At 41.4% G+C, this 8,802-nt stretch overlaps 1 non-coding gene across 1 annotated transcript; it reads left to right on the top strand.

Annotated features, from left to right (window-relative positions):
- Positions 1-8,315: 8,315 nt before the first annotated feature.
- Positions 8,316-8,419, top strand: LOC130943089 (small nucleolar RNA R71). Its single transcript, XR_009071624.1, has one exon. It is a non-coding gene; the product is annotated as a small nucleolar RNA R71 (small nucleolar RNA).
- Positions 8,420-8,802: the final 383 nt, after the last annotated feature.

Raw genomic sequence — 8,802 nt, forward strand, 5'->3', positions numbered from 1 at the left:
GGTTAATGGAAAGTGGAAAATGTGAATTTGGTTGGATTTGAAATTATTAATTTGGTTTAGAAGGTTGTGTGATTGAGAAAATGGTTGAAGTAGTGTTTGGTATGAATTTTAGGTTATTTTGGTATGGTTGAAATGTGATTGATTTGGTATTGGATTGATGTTTGGTTTTAAATTGAGTTTTTGAGATTTTGGGTAAAAATGGATTTTTGGTGAACTTTGATGGATCATAACTTAAGCCTCAAAGCTTGAAATTACATTAAACTTGTTTTAATTTAAAGATGGCTTTGAGAGCTTTAAATTGATAAAAAGCTTGAAAATTTTGAATTTTTGTAGAGGAAATTATGATCATTCAAAGTTTGGTGTTGAAATCTGAAATTCTGCAGAGTTGCAGAGTTTTATGATTTCTGGTATGTGCGTACGCACAGCCTTGTGCACACGCACACACCAATGGAGTTTTACAACCTGTGCGTACACACAGCCTTGTGCGCACGCACAAGTCGGAAAGGGTCATCTGTTAGGGCGCACGCACAGCTTGTGCGAGTGAACAGGCTTGTAAACTTTAGTACCTATGTGTACGCACACCGCGGTGCACATGCACACTTTCAAAATCTTCTTGGGCATGCGCACGCACACCCCTGTGCGGATGCACATGCCCTGTTTCACAAATTTAAACTTTGTTTTCAACTATTTCACCTTTCCAACAAGGTGGTAAGCTTCTATAACACCATTATAAGGCTTTTGGGCTTAATTTTGAGTATGGGAATATGGGAAATAAGCTAAGGGTTTTAGTTGATGATTATTTTAAAAAGTTAGCAGAAGGAGGTCTAGGTTTCTGGTATAGGAAGGATGAGTGTGGTTGAGAGAGAAGGAAGAGTAGTGAACTTGGTGAGTATTGAAAATGAATTGAGAAACTGAGGAACTAATGAGTTCGAAATGGAATTAAGAACTGATGATGGTTATTATGAGCTTGATGTTTATTGAGGTAAAGCGTGCTAGGAACTATATCCTTGAAATGTTGAAAATGGATAATTGAAAGAGATGTGAGATGAGAAATGGTAATGATTGGTGATGATTTGGGGTTGTTGATGGATTTGTTGAATGTGGAAAGTGTGCCAAGCAATATATCCTTGGGATGATGATCTTGTTGAATGATGAGAGTATGCCAGGCACTATATCCTTGAGTTAAGTATGATGATGGGCAGGGTATTATGTCCCTGGAATTGATGTACGATTGATAATCTTTTCTGCTGCAAAAGTGTGTCAGGCGCTATATCCTTGGGTTACGCATGCAAGTGTGCCCGACACTATATCTGTGGGTGAATAGAGTGTGCCCGACACTATATTCGTGGGTGTGGCAGAAAAGCGACATCCGAAAGGATGTGTTGGGTTGGCATTTATGGACCAACAAGTGATATCACAAGCCAATAGGGCAGGAATTCATCATATGCATCTTTTATGTGCTTGTTTGCTTTGATTACGTGAGTTTGCCTATTTAATCATATGCATCTTTCCTCGTATATTTCTGTTTTACTTTTGTCGTAGTATTCTCTCACCTTTTGTATATTTGACTTTATAGCCTTAGAGGCTTATTTGAGAGATAAGTTCTATAAGTTGTATAGCCTTAAAGGCTTATTTGAGAGATTTTAAGAATGTGTCAATTAGACCTCTGAATCTGATGTTATGTTTGTTGGAATGCAAGGAGGTGAGGGTTGACAACAGCCGCTATCCTTTCTTCGTCTTTACACAAGACTCTGCCAAATTTGCCCAAAATTTGCCTAAAATCATAAAAATACCACAAAAACTCAAAGTAGCATCCAAAAGTAAATTTTGCACTAAAACATAGTAAAACTTAATAATTCTAACTAAAAATAATGTAAAAACAACTAGAAAAAGGGTATAAGATGCTCACGCATCAGAGTCTGAGGAGGAGACTTCACCCAGATCCCAGCATCATAGACAACTGAAAGATGTTGATAGTAATCTCAATGCTATCAAGATGCATGGTGCACGAAATTGTGATCAATACTTTTACACAAACAATCCCCGGTAATGGCTCCAAAGACTTGGTGCTCAATACCATGGCATAAACACAACTTCGCACAACTAACCAGCAAGTGCACTGGGTCTTCCAAGTAATAAACCTTACGTGAGTAAGGGTCGATCCCACGGAGATTGTTGCTATGAAGCAAGCTATGGTCACCTTGTAAATCTCAGTTAGGCAGACTCAAATGGGTATAGTGATAAACGAATAAAGCATAAAGATAAAGATAGAGGTACTTATGTATATCATTGGTAAGAGCTTCAGATAATCGTATGAAGATGCCTTCCCTTCCGTCTCTCTGCTTTCCTACAGTCTTCATCCAATCCTTCTTACTCCTTTCCATGGCAAGCTCATGTAGGGTTTCACCGTTGTCAGTGGCTACCTCCCATCCTCTCAGTGAAAATGTTCCCATGCTCTGTCACAGCATATGGCTAATCAGCTGTCGGTTCTCGGTCAGGCCGGAATAAAATCCATCGATTCTTTTGCGTCTGTCACTAACGCCCCGCCTGCTAGGAGTTTGAAGCACGTCACAGTCATTCAATCATTGAATCCTACTCAGAATACCACAGACAAGGTTAGACCTTCCGGATTCTCTTGAATGCCGCCATCAGTTCTCGCCTATACCACGAAGATTCTGATCTCACGGAATGGCTGGCTCGTTTGTCAGGCGAGCACTCGGTTGTCAGGCGATCAACCATGCATCGTGTTATCAGGAATCCAAGAGATAAACACTAGGGCCTTGATTGCTTGTAGAACAAGAGTGGTTGTCAGTCACTTTGTTCATGAGTGAGAATGATGATGAGTGTCACGGATCATCACCTTCATCAAGTTGAAGAACAAGTGATATCTTGGACAAAGAACAAGCGGAATTGAATAGAAGAACAATAGTAATTGCATTAATACTCGAGGTACAGCAGAGCTCCACACCTTAATCTATGGTGTGTAGAAACTCCACCGTTGAAAATACATAAGAACAGGGTCTAGGCATGGCCAAATGGCCAGCCTCCCAAATGATCTAAGATAGCATGAAACTCAAAGATAACCAAGATGTCAAATACAATAGTAAAAGGTCCTACTTATAGAAAACTAGTAGCCTAAGGTGTACAAAGATGAGTAAATGACATAAAAATCCACTTCCGGGCCCACTTGGTGTGTGCTTGGGCTGAGCAATGAAGCATTTTCGTGTAGAGACTCTCCTTGGAGTTAAACGCCAGCTTTTATGCTAGTTTGGGCGTTTAACTCCCATTTAGGTGCCAGTTCCGGCGTTTAACGCTGGAATTTCTTGAGGTGACTTTGAACGCCGGTTTGGGCCATCAAATCTTGGGCAAAGTATGGACTATCATATATTGCTGGAAAGCCCAGGATGTCTACTTTCCAACGCCGTTGAGAGCGCGCCAATTGGGCTTCTGTAGCTCCAGAAAATCCACTTCGAGTGCAGGGAGGTCAGAATCCAACAGCATCTGCAGTCCTTTTGAGTCTCTGGATCAGATTTTTGCTCAGATCCCTCAATTTCAGCCAGAAAATACCTGAAATCACAGAAAAACACACAAACTCATAGTAAAGTCCAGAAAAGTGAATTTTAATTAAAAACTAATAAAAATATACTAAAAACTATCTAGATCATACTAAAAACATACTAAAAACAATGCCAAAAAGCGTACAAATTATCCGCTCATCACAACACCAAACTTAAATTGTTGCTTGTCCCCAAGCAACTGAAGATCAAATAAGATAAAAAGAAGAGAATATGCAATGAACTCCAAAAACATCTATGAAGATCAGTATTAATTAGATGAGCGGGGCTTTTAGCTTTTTGCCTCTGAATAGTTTTGGCATCTCACTTTATCCTTTGGAACTCAGAATGATTGGCCTCTTTAGGAACTCAGAATCCAGATAGTGTTATTGATTCTCCTAGTTAAGTATGATGATTCTTGAACACAGCTACTTATTGAGTCTTGGCCGTGGCCCAAAGCACTCTGTCTTCCAGTATTACCACCGGATACATACATGCCACAGACACATAATTGGGTGAACCTTTTCAGATTGTGACTCAGCTTTGCTAAAGTCCCCAATTAGAGGTGTCCAGGGTTCTTAAGCACACTCTTATTGCCTTGGATCACAACTTTATTTTTTTTTCTTTTTCTCTTCTCTTTTTTTTTTTCGTTTGCTTCCTCTTTTTTTTTTGTATTCACTGCTTTTTCTTGCTTCAAGAATCATTTTTATGATTTTTCAGATCCTCAGTAACATGTCTCCTTTTTCATCATTCTTTCAAGAGCCAACATTCATGAACCACAAATTCAAAAGACATATGCACTGTTCAAGCATACATTCAGAGAACAAAATTGTTGCCACCACATCAAAATAATTAAACTGTTATAAAATTCAAAATTCATGCAATTCTTTTCTTTTTCAATTAAGAACAATTCTTAAGAAAGGTGATGGATTCATAGGACATTCATAACTTTAAGGCATAGACACTAAGACACTAATGATCACAAGACACAAACATAGATAACCATAAGCATAGAATTCGAAAAACAGAAATTTAAAGAACAAGGAGATTAAAGAACGGGTCCACCTTAGTGATGGCGGCTTGTTCTTCCTCTTGAAGGTCTTATGGAGTGCTTGAGCTCTTCAATGTCTCTTCCTTGTCTTTGTTGCTCCTCTCTCATGATTCTTTGATCTTCTCTAATTTCATGGAGGAGAATGGAGTGTTCTTGGTGCTCCACCCTTAGTTGTCCCATGTTGGAACTCAATTCTCCTAGGGAGGTGTTTACTTGCTCCCAATAGTCTTGTGGAGGAAAGTGCATCCCTTGAGGTATCTCAGGGATCTCATGATGAGAGGGGTCTCTTGTTTGCTCCATCCTTTTCTTGGTGATGGGCTTGTCCTCATCAATAAGGGCGTCTCCCTCTATGTCAACTCCCACTGAATAACAGAGGTGACAAATGAGGTGAGGAAAGGCTAGCCTTGCCAAGGTGGAAGACTTGTCCGCCACTTTATAGAGTTCTTGGGCTATAACCTCATGAACTTCCACTTCTTCTCCAATCATGATGCTATGAATCATGATGGCCCGGTCTAGAGTAACTTCGGACCGGTTGCTAGTGGGAATGATTGAGCGTTGGATAAACTCCAACCATCCTCTAGCCATGGGTTTGAGGTCATGCCTTCTCAATTGAACCGGCTTGCCTCTAGAATCTCTCTTCCATTGTGCGCCCTCTTCACATATGACTGTGAGGACTTGGTCCAACCTTTGATCAAAGTTGACCCTTCTAGTGTAAGGATGTTCATCTCCTTGCATCATGGGCAAGTTGAATGCTAACCTTACATTTTCCGGACTAAAATCCAAGTATTTCCCCCGAACCATAGTAAGATAATTCTTCGGATCCGGGTTCACACTTTGATCATGGTTCTTGGTGATCCATGCATTGGCATAGAACTCTTGAACCATCAAGATTCTGACTTGTTGAATGGGGTTGGTAAGCACTTCCCAACCTCTTCTTCGAATCTCATGGCGGATCTCCGGATATTCACCCTTTTTGAGTGAAAAGGGGACCTCGGGGATCACCTTCTTCAAGGCCACAACTTCATAGAAGTGGTCTTGATGCACCCTTGAGATGAATCTATCCATCTCCCATGACTCGGAAGTGGAAGCTTTTGCCTTCCCTTTCCTCTTTCTAGAGGTTTCTCCGGCCTTGGATGCCATAAATAGTTATGGAAAAACGAAAAAGCAACGCTTTTACCACACCAAACTTAAAAGGTTTGCTCGTCCTCGAGCAAAAGAAGAAAGAAGAGAGTAGAAGAAGAAGAAATGAGGAAGAAGGGATGGCTTTGTATTCGGCCAAAGAGGAGGAGAAGTGGTGTTTAGGTTGTGTGAAAATGAAGGGGTGAAGAAGGGTTTATATAGGAGAGGGGGGAGATGGGGTTCGGCCATTATGGGGGGGGTTTGGGAGGGAAAGTGGTTTGAATTTGAAGGGTGAGGTTGGTGGGATTTTATGAAGGATGGATGTGAGTGGTGAAGAGAAAGATGGGATTTGATAGGTGAAGGGTTTTTGGGGAAGAGGTATTGAGGTGATTGGTGAATGGGTGAAGAAAAGAGAGAGTGGTGGGGTTGGTGGGAATCCTGTGGGGTCCACAGATCCTGTGGTGTCAAGGAAAAGTCATCCCTGCACCAAATGGCATTCAAAATCACGTTTTGGGCCATTTCTGGCGTTAAACGCCGGGCTGGTGCCCATTCCTGGCGTTTAACGCCAGGTTCTTGCCCTTTTCTGGCGTTTAACGCCAGTCTGGTGCCCCTTTCTGGCGTTAAACGCCCAGAATGGTGCCAGACTGGGCGTTAAACGCCCAACTGCTAGCCTCACTGGCGTTTAAACACCAGTGAATTCTTCCTCCAGGGTGTGCTGTTTTTCTTCCTGTTTTTCATTCTGTTTTTGCTTTTTCAATGGATTTTGTGACTTCTTATGATCATCAACCTACAAAAAACATAAAATAACAAAGAGAAATATATAAAATATAATCATTGGGTTGCCTCCCAACAAGCGCTTCTTTAATGTCAGTAGCTTGACAGAGGGCTCTCATGGAGCCTCACAGATACTCAGAGCAATGTTGGAACCTCCCAACACCAAACTTAGAGTTTGAATGTGGGGGTTCAACACCAAACTTAGAGTTTGGTTGTGGCCTCCCAACACCAAACTTTGAGTTTGACTGTGGGGGCTCTGTTTGTCTCTGATTCGAGAGAAGCTCTTCATGCTTCTTCTCCATGGTGACAGAGGGATATCTTTGAGCTTTAAACACAAAGGATTCTTCATTCACTTGAATGATCAGTTCACCTCCATCAACATCAATCACAGCCTTTGCTGTGGCTAGGAAGGGTCTGCCAAGGATGATGGATTCATCCATGCACCTCCCAGTCTCTAGGACTATGAAATCAGTAGGGATGTAATGGTCTTTAATTTTTACCAAAACATTCTCTACAAGTCCATGAGCTTGTTTTCTTGAGTTGTCTGCCATCTCTAGTGAGATTCTTGCAGCTTGCACCTCAAAGATCCCTAGCTTCTCCATTACAGAGAGAGGCATGAGGTTTACACTTGACCCTAAGTCACACAGAGCCTTCTTGAAGGTCATGGTGCCTATGGTACAAGGTATTGAAAACTTCCCAGGATCTTGTTTCTTTTGAGGTAATTTCTGCCTAGACAAGTCATCAAGTTCTTTGGTGAGCAAAGGGGGTTCATCCTCCCAAGTCTCATTTCCAAATAACTTGTCATTTAGCTTCATGATTGCTCCAAGGTATTTAGCAACTTGCTCTTCAGTGACATACTCATCCTCTTCAGAGGAAGAATACTCATCAGAGCTCATGAAAGGCAGAAGTAAGTCCAATGGAATCTTTATGGTCTCATTTTGAGCCTCAGATTCCCATGGTTCCTCATTAGGGAACTCTGTGGAGGTCAGTGCACGCCCATTGAGGCCTTCCTCAGTGGCGTTCACTTCTTCTCTTTCCTCTCCAGATTCGGCCATGTTTATGGCTTTGCACTCTCCTTTTGGATTTTCTTCTGTATTGCTTGGAAGAGTACTTGGAGGGAGTTCAGTAACTTTCTTGCTCAGCTGTCCCACTTGTGCTTCCAAATTCCTAATGGAAGACCTTGTTTCAGGCATGAAACTTTGAGTGGTTTTGATTAGATCAGAGACCATGGTTGCTAAGTCAGAGGGGTTCTGCTTAGAATTCTCTGTCTGTTGCTGAGAAGATGATGGAAAAGGTTTGCTATTGCTAAACCTGTTTCTTCCACCATTGTTGTTGTTGAAACCTTGTTGAGGTCTCTCTTGATTCTTCCATGAGAAATTTGGGTGATTTCTCCATGAAGGATTATAGGTGTTTCCATAGGGTTCTCCTAGGTAATTCACCTCTTCCATTGAAGGGTTCTCAGGATCATAAGCTTCTTCTTCAGATGAAGCATCCTTAGTACTGCTTGGTGCATTTTGCATTCCAGCAGACTTTGAGAAATCAAATTGACTTGTTGAGTCAATATCTTGTTCTGAGCCAGTATGGCATTCAGAGTGTCAATCTCAAGAACTCCTTTCTTCTGACTAGTCCCATTGTTCACAGGATTTCTTTCAGAAGTGTACATGAATTGGTTATTTGCAACCATTTCAATTAGCTCTTGAGCTTCTGTAGGCATCTTCTTCAGATGAAGAGATCCTCCAGCAGAGCTATCCAAAGACATCTTGGACAGTTCAGAGAGACCATCATAGAAAATACCTATGATGCTCCATTCAGAAAGCATGTCAGATGGACATTTTCTGATTAATTGTTTGTATCTTTCCCAAGCTTCATAGAGGGATTCTCCATCCTTCTGTCTGAAGGTTTGGACTTCCACTCTAAGCTTACTCCATTTTTGAGGTGGAAAGAACTTTGCCAAGAAGGCATTGACTAGCTTTTTCCAAGAGTCCAGGCTATCTTTAGGTTGTGAGTCCAACCATATTCTAGCTCTGTCTCTTACAGCAAAAGGGAATAGCATCAGTCTGTAGACCTCAGGGTCAACCCCATTAGTCTTGACTGTGTCACAGATTTGCAAGAACTCAGCTAAAAACTGATGAGGATCTTCCATTGGAAATCCATGGAACTTGCAATTCTGTTGTATTAGAGAAACTAATTGAGGCTTAAGCTCAAAGTTGTTTGCTCCAATGGCAGGGATAGAGATGCTTCTCCCATAGAAGTCGGGAGTAGGTGCAGTAAAGTCACCCAGCACCTTCCTTGCATTGTTGGCAT

This window comes from Arachis stenosperma, chromosome 7 (genome assembly GCF_014773155.1).
Source record: "Arachis stenosperma cultivar V10309 chromosome 7, arast.V10309.gnm1.PFL2, whole genome shotgun sequence".
In the NCBI taxonomy this organism is placed as follows: domain Eukaryota; kingdom Viridiplantae; phylum Streptophyta; class Magnoliopsida; order Fabales; family Fabaceae; genus Arachis; species Arachis stenosperma.